Below are 13,435 nucleotides of genomic sequence, written 5' to 3' on the forward strand. Positions count from 1 at the left end.
ATATAGGTAATAATATAGGTTAATATCGGTAATATAAAATGCCAGAAATATCATATAGGGATATTTGTAATAATATAGGTTAATATAGGCAATATAATATAGGTAATATAAATATAATATAGGTAAAAATATTAATATGAAAAACAGTTATAAATTAACCAATTATCTGAGCCCCTCAGAGGACAATGACTTGGTGAGATTAAGTGAATTAACACGATATATATCCCTAGAGAAAAAAGCATGTTTTGACAAACAAGTAGAATTTACAGTCACAACGCCCGGTTCTCCAGATTATACCCCTTTTCATATTAAATTTAACGTGTCACTTACAATGAAATATTATAAAGAGGGGGATATTGTTAATATGGTAATTGATAAATGGGGGTATGATATGCCTGATTTAGGGTATAATTGGTTCTTTTCAATAAACTTGGAAGAACTACAAGATTTTATTTGATCCCGTAAAGAAGACAATTACCCCCTTGGTGAGCATAATGCGGTATGTGGAAACACAATTAGTAATCAGCTAATACATGAGTTAGGAAGTTTTTAAAAATATGATAGCACAGCGATGGTTTGTATGACAAAGAGTCAAGACAACTGGGTAACGATACAAAATCGGGGAATACAAACAGATTTGGTGGTGGGAAGATGGAATGGTATTACCTGTCATAGTATTAACCTCATGTATATTTCAAAAACATAAATAGTTATTTAATTTGAAATTATTTAATTTCAAATTATTTTTATCAATTCTATGTATTCACTCCTCAATTCTTGCCGCCCTTATCACCTCTTCTATTGTTGCCTCTACTTCCTCCTCTTCCTTTGTTGACCATGTTACCCTTGCCCCAAATGTATATGTTGTGTGCTCTGGTGGCACACCCCTACCCCCTGTTCCCTCTTCTATTACTATTACCCCCCCTTTCACTTGCCGTCACCTCTTCCTTTGCTACCCTTGCTGCCCTTGCTGTCCTCTCCTCCTCTTCCTTTGCTAACATTGCTGCCCTTGCTGCCCTTGCTATCCTCTCCTCCTCTTTCTTTGTTACCCCTACTACTCCTACTACCTCTTCCTTAGTTACCCCTGCTGCTCCTACTACCTCTTCCTTTACTGCCTTTATTGTATATTCTGCCACCCCGCCCCCCCCCCCCCATCCACCCCCTCTATTTCTGTTCCCCTTGGCATGCTTGTTTCCTCCTCATCCCTTGTTAACCCTGCCTCCTCTTCCCTTGCTGCCCTTATCAACTCATCGATTGTTGTCTCTACTTCCTCTTCCTTTGCTTCCCTTGCTGTCCTTACTGCTACCTCTTCACCTAATACCCTTGTTCCTCCTATTCTTCCTGTTTCTTCTCCTGTTGACCTTAAAAACGCTTCATCTGCCCTCGCCCACATTCTTTCCCGCAGTACCACCGCTATGTCCTCCTTGGTCAGCACTAACGTCTCTCTTTTTACCCTCGCTTTCTCCTCTTCCCTCTTCACCCATTCCTCCTTCATCTTCTCCAATTATTCTTCCTTCATTTTCTCCAATTCTTCCTTCATCATCTTCCATTCCTCCTTCTCCTTTTCCTCCTTCTCCTCCATATCCCTCTCCTCTTTATCCTTTTTCTCCTTTTCCTCCTTCTCCCTCTCTTCCTCATATCTTTTTACTCTTAGAGCATCCCCCCAGAGTATATCATACATATAATCATCTGGATTTTGAGCTAATCTTGTAGCTATAATTATTTTTCTAAAGATAGGGAACCAATAGGTTTTGTTGATAGTTTCTAAAAGGGCTTTATATTTCATAACTTTGAGAAGCTCATTTTTATTTAGTATTTTTAACAAGTCTCTGTTTGTTGGTTTTGTGATGTCAGAATATGGGCAGTTTTTTATTGTAAAATTTCCCTGTTTGTGTTCTAATTCATAGGGGATTAAAAATTTTACTCCTTTTTCTTGCAAATAGCCCAGAATACAAAAATAATTTTACATTATTTTGAAGTTGTTTTCTTGTCATTTTTAATATAAAATGTAAAAAATAATCATTGTATTGTTGAGGACTTCCTTAAAACAAAATTGGAGTTAAAAGCAGTTACACAATATTTCTCTGAAACGAGGCACTTCCTCTAAATATGCCAGCTGCTGAGTAGTAACATAGTGTTTTCAAAGAAGTAACCCACAACTTCCTCAAACCCCGCCCGTAAAAGTCAAGGATTTTCAGCCGTTCCTACAATTGGTGTAGCCCCCAGGTGAACATTTTATCTTTGCTTCTGATGGAGAATATATTCTCAGACGAATACCTCATCGCCTCTACTCAATATAGGTGAGTTCAGATAATGTTATACTTTTTATTGAAAGTCTTGTATATAATTAATGATTTAACAAATTTTTTTTTTTTTTTTTTTTTCCAGCATTTCTCCTTTCCTCATAAGTGAAACAGATCGTTGTAGTCAGGTTTGTTATGTAATTTCGTTCTTTTTTTGTGGAGATTAGCAAAACTATACATTTTTGGAAAGCTGATAGCACCAGGAATCCGAAAAACCATGTTTCCATTTGCGCAAATTTTTCTTTGGCGGCCATATTGGATTTTCAAAATGGCCACCATCGGAAACCTATTTTTCGCGATATCTCAACATCCGAACCACCTAGAGTGCTGATTCCAACACCTATACCCACATTTTTGGGGATGAGGAATCACATGAAGCCATCTAAAATAATCTACACCTACCCTGGGATACCAGGTGGCAGCCTACAGCGGATTTTCAAGATGGCCACTTTCAGGAAACATGTTTTTTTCTGAATATGTATACCACATTGAGTGATGTTTCGCTACATTGTGGCACACGGATCATAATTATGAAACCACATCCCTCATATATCCTAAACAGGTGATTTATGTATTCAAGAGGTAAGTATATAGAGATGAGGCTATACAATCCATAATTATACATGTAATAATTACTTTTATTTGAACATAGAATATTTCCCATAGATGAAATTTTATCTTTGTCAACATTCATCAACATTTTGTCCTTTTCTGACATCTGACAACAACATCCTTTTCTGAACATGCCTCGTCTATTTCTTCTGACATATCTGAGCAAACGGCTTTCAACTGTGGATAATCTTTGAAGAACAGGTCCAGTGCCATTTCATAAAGTGCTATATATGAATAAATATGAGCACGGAGAGTGCGTTTGTAATGCGAACATCTCAGGATCTGCCTTATTGTTGAAGGTCCATAGAGGTCGGCCTCTATCCACGCGTCATCAATACCTCAGTTCTCAATGGAAGTACCCAGGGCTCTCAAAGCAGCCATGACCACATGCAGCTCACCAAGCCGAGGTACAACGGTACCTTTCAGGTCTGGCCTTGCATCCAGCAGCCTTATCACCTTTTCATAGAGGGCCATATCCCAGGAAATGACTGTAGGGTGGCTTGTACCAACAACTAAGTTCTTTAGCTGAGTTGTCTGAGAGATGACGGTCAGAAGAGTCGACCACTCATGTGCTACTTCAGGTAGAAGGGGTAAGACTCCGACTTGTGTCAAACTGTGACTACCCGACAGCAATGAGTGGTATCCTGCCCAACCAGGTATATATGTGCTGTTTGATTTCTGCATTCTGGTGATCATAGAAGCAACCAACCATCCTAGATGTGTAAGGTGATACGCTGGTGATATACCATCCTTGCTGATGTGGAATGTGTCTGTTCTCTTTATGGTTTTCGGCACCGGCTTGTCACAATGAAGCATAGGAACCTGGTACAGGGTCACTGACAAACTGGTAGTGTCAGCTATGCTCAGTTGTGGCGCCAATGTTTCTCCTTGAGTGTCACGTTTTTGATAAACAGCAATGATTGTTCCATGGGTTGTCCCTTTGCCATCCACGCTGTCTTCAGCAAAGTCTGTGTTATCAGCTGCAAAAAACACAAAAGTTCCCTTCTTCAAAAATGGAGGAACATAAAGTCCTTGGAACTTCAGGGTGTTTTCCACAATGGCATTTGCTAGGGCTGTTTCGAGGTGCATAACACGACTGTACGAGACACAGTAACCTTGAGAGCAGAGACTTTCCAGGAGTTTCTTGTTTCTTGTGTCATGGTGAACTGCCAAGGCTAATCCTAGAGACTGTGGAGTTTCTTGTGATTTGGTTGATCGGAAGGTCGCAGAATCAGTTTTGGGCCTATAGTTCACTTGCTTGTCAGATTTGAATCCACCCAATAGCATCTGACTAACAGTGAGTACTTCTCTGTTAACGTGAGTGGTTCGTTTTTCAGTTTCTAGTGTTTCTGTTGGCCCCACCATAACCCATCTGATCATTGCGTGGAGTGCTGCTGGAACATCATCTGTGCTGCTAGTGACCTGTATAGCATCGGATGAGTTTTCCTGTTGGTGGAAGTTCTTGATAATTCTGCGCAATGCCTTTGCTGCTTTATAGATAATATTCAGATCGTCTACTTCACTTTCTATCATGGCAGACTGAACCATATCGGATTCGCATGCATCTGGGGAGTAAAGAACAGAAGGTTTTCTCCTGTCCTTTTGCCTAACAGACGTTACGTGTGGTAGTTCTAGAAGAATTCTCTCCTTGAGCCAGTGTCTACTATATGCAGGGAAGTGGTGCGCCAATGCATCTGTGCCACCAAGCAAGTTGATGTATGTTGTTTCAATATGTGCCATGGATAAGTATTGTTTATTCTGAGTTTGACAGTCGACAAGGCTAATCAACTCAATCAAACATGATGTTTGAAACGGATGACCTCTCTCTGTTGTTCCCTTGTTATCCTTGGTACGTAACACATGGAATACATTTGTTGTCCAACATGACTTGTGGTATTGAACATCGATTGCATGTGCATCAGTGGGTGAGATGGATGTGTTTAACCTAGTTTGCAGGGTGAGATTTCCAGACAGCTCCACAGCATCGTGTAATGCTTTCCCACCGTTTTCTGTTCTCAATGTGTACAATTTTTGCTCGTTATCTTCCTGGCAGAAAAAGCAATGTTCCTTAATGAATGGAGCTGTTGCAGAACGTGTAAACGGACTGGTGGTGGAAGTTGATGGTTCGTCCAGTTCTGTGCTTTTTCGCTTTTGTCCACGTTTTTTCTCTGTGTAGGAGCCGGCTGAAATGTGATATTGATGGCGGTCTTTGGCACGTTGTACCTTCTCTTTGTTGGCTGCATTTGAATAACAGATACGATGCCAAACTGCATTATTGAATTGCAGACTTTCACTTGTTTCATCCTTTAAGCGACTGTGAATTTTAACATATTTTCCATCATGGTAGGCTGCTCTATCATTAAGGGTTTGTAGCAAGTGTTCAAACGAGTCCGGTTTGGGCTGCTGGACAAGCGTTCCATATTTTGCTGAAGCGGTTTGACAAATTATGCAGTGCTGCCACTGTGTGGGCTGAGTCGTAACTTCACTCATCTTCTCTCAAGAGCTGCAAATATATAAAACGACAACAGGTAAGTAATTGTGAGCTTCATGAGGTTTATTTTAAATGAACTATTAGGTCTGATATAATGACTTTCCATGTACATGAACTGAACATGTTGAAATGATCCCATTTATGACTATGACTGTACTGAGGCGAAACATCACTCAATGTGGTATACATATTCAGAAAAAAACATGTTTCCTGGAAGTGGCCATCTTGAAAATCCGCTGTAGGCTGCCACCTGGTATCCCAGGGTAGGTGTAGATTATTTTAGATGGCTTCATGTGATTCCTCATCCCCAAAAATGTGGGTATAGGTGTTGGAATCAGCACTCTAGGTGGTTCGGATGTTGAGATATCGCGAAAAATAGGTTTCCGATGGTGGCCATTTTGAAAATCCAATATGGCCGCCAAAGAAAAATTTGCGCAAATGGAAACATGGTTTTTCGGATTCCTGGTGCTATAAGCTTTCCAAAAATGTATAGGTTTGCTAATCTCCACAAAAAAAGAACGAAATTATAAATCTGAACATAATGAACCTGACTATTGTGTCGACGATCTTCACGAAGAGTGGCTTGCCTTAAATGAAGTGTTGGAAGAATTACATTTTGTGCGTCAAAGTTTTCATGATGACTTAAATTCCTGCATTTTACCTCCAAAGTGGAAGCCATCACCCCCAACGAATTTATCCAATGATTCCACATTCTTACAAGACTTACTTGAAAGGTAATGAATGATAATGAGACTATCTTATGGTATTACCCACGAATAAAACAAATGCAGAGATGAGGTGTTGAAACGAGTGTTTGTCACCCCCCACAGTATTACTGATGAAGTGCATGCAAATGTGTCTCTTGTTCAGGACAGCAGTCAAAGACCATCCCAGGTAATTAATTATTCAACTCCCTGCACATGTGAATGGCACTAAGTACATGTGAATTGAGATTTTTATTTATTTATTACTAATACTATATAATCGTGTGTGTGTGTGTGTGTGTGTGTGTGTGTGTTCATAGGAAGGAGACACACTGCTGTTTCAAGACCTCTCCTCACCCTCTCACACGCTGCCGTTTCAAGACTCCTCACCCTCTCACACGCTGCCGTTTCAAGACTCCTCACCCTCTCACACGCTGCCGTTTCAAGACTCCTCACCCTCTCACACACTGCCGTTTCAAGACTCCTCACCCTCTCACATACTCTCTCCCCCTTTCAAGGATTTTTATTTTTCAAACAAATATTTTATCATGAAATATGTTGCAGATTTGTTAATGTATAATAATACAATGCATGTTTTAAGTATTCATTATGTTTGCTATGTTTTAAATTATTTGATTATAAACAACAAAAAAAAGAATTAAGGAGGAAGAAAAAAAAGGGGAAGTGTGCCCTCACCAACGACCCAACCACCCTCCCTCGTCCTGCCCCCTTCCCTCCCCGTGTGTGTGTGTGGGGAGGGGTTGGGGGTGGGATGAGGGGGGGGGGTGGTTGGGTCAAGGGTGGGGGTGCACAAAAAAGTGGAATGATGGGGGGATTACATCATCAACGTCATGTGTGTGGGTGTGGTGTGTGTGTGTGGGTGTGGTGTGTGTGGGTGTGGTGTGTGTGGGTGTGGTGTGTGTGTGGGGTATGGCTTGTGTGTGTGGGTGTGGCTTGTGTGTGGGTGTGGTGTGGAGGGAATTTTTTAAATTAAATAATGGTGGATTCATTACTAATTTACTAATAAAAAAAACTTAACCCTTGTATGAGGAAGTATGAATGTGGTGTATGGATGATGAGGGTGTGGTGTATAGATGTGGTGTATGATGTGTGGGTTATTGTCTCAAGAACATATGTTGAGTTTTGTTTTTTGTAAATCCTGTGAATAAAATACCCCCAAAATTTCTTCACCATGTAAATCATATAATTTATAAGTCCAAGGTACTGTATCCACTACCTCAACGATGTTAAAAAGTTCATTCGTCGTCCATCTCTTTGTATAACCCTTCTCAAAATGGCATTTCCATCTGTATATTCTTACAATATTACCAACTTTGAACTTTGGTTTTCTCAAATTAATCTCCTTTTCATATTTTAATTTTGTAACTGTTTGTGCTGGTTTTTCTTTAGTAGATGAATGTACAGCATTGTTGTAATTGTCAACAATATCCTGAATTATAGTTACCCATTGTTGAGAACCGACTTGTGTGAATTTTTTTTCTATAACCTCTCTTTCAAAGTGCGATTAAAACGTTCAATGACAACTGCTTTTCCTTCATTAAATATACTGTATAATGTAATGCCGTGCTCTTTAAGAAATTTCATGAATATGCTGTTGTAGAACTCCGTCCCCTCGTCGGTCCACAGCTTCTTTGGTTTCCTTTTACTTTTATTAAATATCTGTTGGAAGGCTAACATCAGAGTATTACCCTTCTTGTTTTTCAGGGGAACAACCCAAGCGAATCTACTTCTCAAATCAATAACAGTTAAAGCATACTTGTGCCCTTTATCATTATTTAGTTCAATTAAATCGGCAGCCCAGATGTAATCAACGGCTTTAGAATAAACTTTCCGTCGTTTATACTTTGTGATCATAGGTTTGTGTAACTCATTAGCTAGAATGACTCGTTCCTCAGGTTTAATATCATCCTTGGAGTTTAGAAGTTTTTTTGAAGGGCAACCCCAAGCCCTAATCTCAATTTAGCACCTATCATCTTCTTCATGATAAACCTATCAACTTTCTCTCTCAACGTTGGATTTCGGATCAGAGACAAATTATACAGCATTTCTCGATCAGATTCTTGTTTTTCGTCCAACGTAGTGGCATTACCATAATCGATGTCATTCTTCATACACACCTCATCAACCCTGTTTTGAGGTTTAGACCAAGGTTTAGGGTTGCCATCCTCGTCTAGTCTTTTATCTAAGTTTGTTCCAGGCCCACAGAAGGAATGGGGAAGAGTGCCACAGAAGGAATTCATACCATCCCCAGTAGATGTAGTTCTCCTGGAATCCCTGTTGTTGTAAACCTACTACCTGATGGAAATTTTTGTATATCACCCCCACTTTTAGGTGAGATGAATCGACACTTTTTAGCGCCGCATATTACACATTTTCCCTTTTCATAAACTCTATTCTTTTTATTTATATCGTAGGAGATGTTTTTAGTTTTGGTTTTCTTTTTGCATTTGATACAATAACTCATTTTATTATTCGATTAATTTATTTTTTATTAAAATTGCGTATGTCTTTGTGACCATACTGAATACGGTTTATTCCATTGTTTCCATACACATATTCCATAAACCTTTTATCATCATAAGCCTCAAGAGCTTTCTTGTTCACCTCCTCCATATATAATTGGTGTTTATAACTTCTTATCATATTCATTTTTCTGAACGCCTCCAACTCCTCCATCTTTAAAGTTAAACAATTATAATAATGTTTAAATTATATTTCTTCTTTGATAACACCCTTCTTTATTCCTTTTAACTTCTTATCACATCTTCCAATACCATTATCATCAATACATTTATAAGCATAAGCCTTAGCTCTCAATCCAACATATTCGGTCATTACCTTTCCTCCTAATTCATCCTTAAACTTTCCAATAACCTTTTTATTCTTTGAGGAAAACAACTTATCGGTTGGTTTATAATTGCTCATATCATACAAGTCACTATCCTCAAGCATATCTGAATAAACATCTTCCGTTTTAATTTCTAAAATGAAACTATCCATATCCATATAAAGTAGAGAAACATTATCTTGATACTTTGGTTTCCAATTATTGTAAAGGTAATCATACATTAGTAATTTTGATAAATCAAAAACCGTCGTTCTTATATAAATAGCTTTATTCATTGTAATACTCTCTTTTTGTAAATGAATCGCGACAAAGTTCTCTGAAAACACCACTTCTCTTTGAAAACTAGGTTTATTAATTAATTTTGCCGCTTGTCCCCAAGATGCAGTAAGTCTTATGTTTTGTCTAATTCTAAGATTTTTCCATCGTCTTTCCAAATACAGAATTATTCATCAATTTATAAAAGTCTTTCTCAAAATCAGTTTTTGCTTCGGTTCTCCTTTGAGTGTTAAAATCAATATACTCCTTCATCCAATGACTTTGGTTAAACTGTATAACTCCATGGACTTTCTTTACTGTCAACCCCACCGATACATATTGTTTTAAGTTATTTTGGTGGAAAACATAATTTTCTTCATCATATAATGTAGTAAGTAATTTTTATGATGGTTTACCCTTTATTTTAAATGTTCGTTGATAATCACTTAGCCATTCTTCTTTCCGACATTCTTTGGTAGGGGCATATGCAAGATCTTTATGTTTATTATGGAATTCTTCAGGATATTTCAAATCAACCTCAAAATAATATCCAACTTTTGAATCATCCAATTCTTTTTGTGAGGATGTGACAATTTAAATCTCTCAAATGTTTTGTAAAACCTTTTTATAATCTTTCTCTTCAACCCACTTAAGTTTACCGTAGGGTTGAGCTTGAGACAGCCCATCCATACAAATTATTAGCATCGTAATACATCAGGTAAGAACTATCTTTCATATCATCATAATTAGGAATATACTTATTGTGAGCTTTAGCATATCTCTGAGAACATACTTGTGATTCCAATACCATTAGCACTTGTGATTCCAATACCACTTGTGATCTCTGAGAACATACTTGAGATATTCCTCCTCTTTTAGCCTCTTCTATCATCAAAAGCATATCTACATCACTGATTAAATCCAACTTTTGTTTCGTCATTTTTAGCATGGCACTCTAAGCTAATCCAGGAGCGGTGTAGTTGTGAGCGGGATCTAGCCCATATTATTGTTTATTATGGCAAACTGTTCTAAAGGTTTCAAAGACGTCGACTAGTAGTAACACGTCGGTTTTAAGATACAAATCATGATACTCTCCAAGGTTCTTTATGTTAAACGTTTTCCAAATATTTTGTGCTTGAGTATATTCTTTATCAGTTATATGACATTTATTTAACTTGTTATAGAAACATTCTTTTGGGGGAAGTTGTGTTTCTTTAAATCTCTCAAATGAATCCATGTAATCATACGGGTATATTCCCTTTTGTGAGAAGAGTTCAATTTCTTTTTTATCTGATACATAGTCTGAAAGACACGGAACGTTTTTAATATTTGATGCCCAGGTAGATAATGGACTTGCCATAAATTTAAATGAGTCAAGAAACCTGATTTGAGTCGTTTCATATATATCTTTACCTTTTTCTTTGTTAAATCCTATTTTTGTACGTATTGTTTTTGTGAAAGATATGTCGTTCTGGTCCGTGGTAGGAATTACTGAAATGTTCCCATTTGACTTTGCCAGTTCATTAATAAATAGATGTGTGTCATAATGAGCGTTGTTGTGAAGAAAGTCCGGAATGAAATTGGGTGTTTTATAATTAAGATTACATTCATTATGAGCCGGACCTCTATATTTCCCAGTGAGATGACAATGATCTCTAACCTTTGGTCCGCCAGTATTTTCCTTCCCATCAATTTTCTTCCCACATTTATGACAGATACAATTTGGGTGGTTAAATTCTGTTTTTTCTTCTTTTGTTAGGGGGTTCATCGGTTTATTGGTTAATCTCATTATCTTTCTTAAGCGACAACAGTCCTCTTCTAATCGTTTTATAAACTCAGAAGCTGCATCTTCTCCTATATAAAGTTCTTGTTTGTTGTATTTGTCGCCAACGGATGATTTAATATAATAACAAAACCCACAAGGAGTATGTTTTTGATATTTATTCATGGATGTTTCGTTTGGTTTTGAAGAAGTGTCATTTATCTTTTCAAGAATACATTCAAAGTCAGCATATATCACGAATGGGTGTTTTGTAGTTTTATCAAAATCTTTGAATTTTATGTTTGAACCTTCTACCGGCATATTAATTACGGTGGATTTATGTTTAACACAGAATTCTAAGTGTTTATCTAATCTTTCTTGACTATTAAAGAAGTTGAGACATCGATCACAGATGTGTTTTTTGCCATGATGTTTACTTACTTGTGAAGAAACTAATTTTGATTAAAAATTTTAATGTAAGCGTAATGTGAATTTTCACCTGAGTTAAAGAGGAGAAGATTAATATGAGTTTCTTTATTTTTATAGTTATCAGAAATTTGCAAAGGACAAACATTGTTTTCATCCGTTAGTCCATAAACGTTAACAGATAGATTATTCATTTTCTCAAATTTAGGAATATCTTTCAATGGCATTGGAAATGGTAGCCCGGCAACATTTAACTCATTTTCAAATTTCTCATAATGTGATACCCTTTCAGCCTTCCATTCAGGAGGATGTAAGTGTGCAAGAACATCCCACAGGAAACATTTTTTTGTCTTTGTTTTGAATATTAATGACTGCCTTTTTAAGTTTTATCTCTCTTGGTAAATCAATGTAAGAAGAAGCTTTTAGGGGGTCTGATTTTAAAACGTGTATATCGATGTATAATATTTTAGTAATTTCATATCCATAATTCTTATCTTCCTCATTTTCTTCCTCTTCTTGTTCTATAAGTTTATCATAAACGTTCGTTGATAAGAACCCCTGGAGTGATGTGATAAAGTAAGGTTTTGTTCTCATATAGAGTTTTTTTTAAATAAGATCCTCTTTTTCAGGAATCGACTTTTTCAATTCCATTTTTACTCCCATATAAAATTTAAGGGGTTTAATCTCAGACAAATGTATTCTTTACATAGCTTTCAACGGCGGGTTTGACTGTTTCAATCACCTCAGGTATTGATTTTGGTTCTGGGGGTTTTAAATAAAACATCCTTATTCTAATATGATTCCTAAATGCTTCATCAGTGTCCTTGATAGTGTACCCAAGCCCCTCCACGTGTTTTGGTGATTTAAGATGGGTAGGAAAGGTGCTCCTCCAAACGTACTCACCACAAACAGCACAAAATTTCATTTCTCATGTCAACACGGTTGTCAAATATGAAAGGTAAACACTTATGTTTGTGGGATTGAAGGTGTCGTTTGTAATTATTTTTATAATCATGTTTCCAAATATTACAATATGTTTTGGGTTTAAGTGGGGCTATCATATGTGAAAGCTTGGCTGTGTGTTTGTTGGATTGAAGGTGTCTTTTATAATTATTTTAATAGTCATATTCACAAACATTGCAATACGTTTTACTCATTTTATTAATCATACTCATTTCATTAATCATATGTTTCTTTAAACTAAAAATCAAATTTTTTATTTAAATGATTAGTTTGTAATATGTAAGGGGTGAGGGTTCCTATGTAGCGACAGATTGCATTGCCCGTGGTAAGCCTGGGTTTTTGCGTACCCGCTGTAGGAACTCACATTCGCGGTCACAAAGGTTCACAAACATTTACAAATATTCACAAATGTTCACAAACTTGTAATGTTGTACTCATATTGTTTTAAATCATATGGTTAAAAATTGGTTGTTATAATTATTTTTTGGGGAAAATCATGAAATCGAGAAAATCACAAAATCACAAAAATCGGGGAAAAAAATGACAAATCGGAAATTTGGAAAATCATTTTTAAAAATTTTTTGAAAATCGTGAAATCTGAAAAATAAATAATTAATTGGTCACTTCTGGTTTGTGGTGAGTAACTTCCTGTTTTGGGTTGAGGCAGTTTCGGTTTGGGGTTAAGGGGGAGATACGGAGAATGTGGCCTGTCCCAGGAGTCTTATTTTATATCTGCTCCTTTGCATTCTTGCAGAACCTCATAGGGGAATGTTAGCGCCCATTAAATGTGGCCTATATCGACATCAAGGCCGCATTTGACACTGTTGACTGGACATCCCCATTGAAGGTGCGGAGAGGCAATGGTGTTCCATCATCGCTTCTAAATTTGATCCGGAACCAACATTAATGTACAACAGCCTGCGTTAAAGTGGACACCGACTTGTCTACACCTTTCCCCACGTCTTCTGGAGTTCGTCAGGGCTGCGTCCTTGCACCTTCCCTCTCCGGCTGCTCCATTGACTGGATAATGTCAAGGTTTACAGATCAGCT

General features: G+C 37.3%; 1 long non-coding RNA gene across 1 annotated transcript; it reads left to right on the forward strand.

The window, feature by feature from the left end:
• The first annotated feature begins 6,015 nt into the window (after window positions 1-6,015).
• LOC137423960 (uncharacterized) lies at window positions 6,016-6,781 on the forward strand. Its single transcript, XR_010983837.2, has 3 exons — window positions 6,016-6,140; window positions 6,237-6,300; window positions 6,431-6,781. It is a non-coding gene; the product is annotated as an uncharacterized LOC137423960 (long non-coding RNA).
• Window positions 6,782-13,435: the final 6,654 nt, after the last annotated feature.

This window comes from Myxine glutinosa, chromosome 3, assembly GCF_964187855.1.
Source record: "Myxine glutinosa chromosome 3, kmMyxGlut1.1, whole genome shotgun sequence".
NCBI classification, from domain to species: Eukaryota; Metazoa; Chordata; class Myxini; order Myxiniformes; family Myxinidae; genus Myxine; species Myxine glutinosa.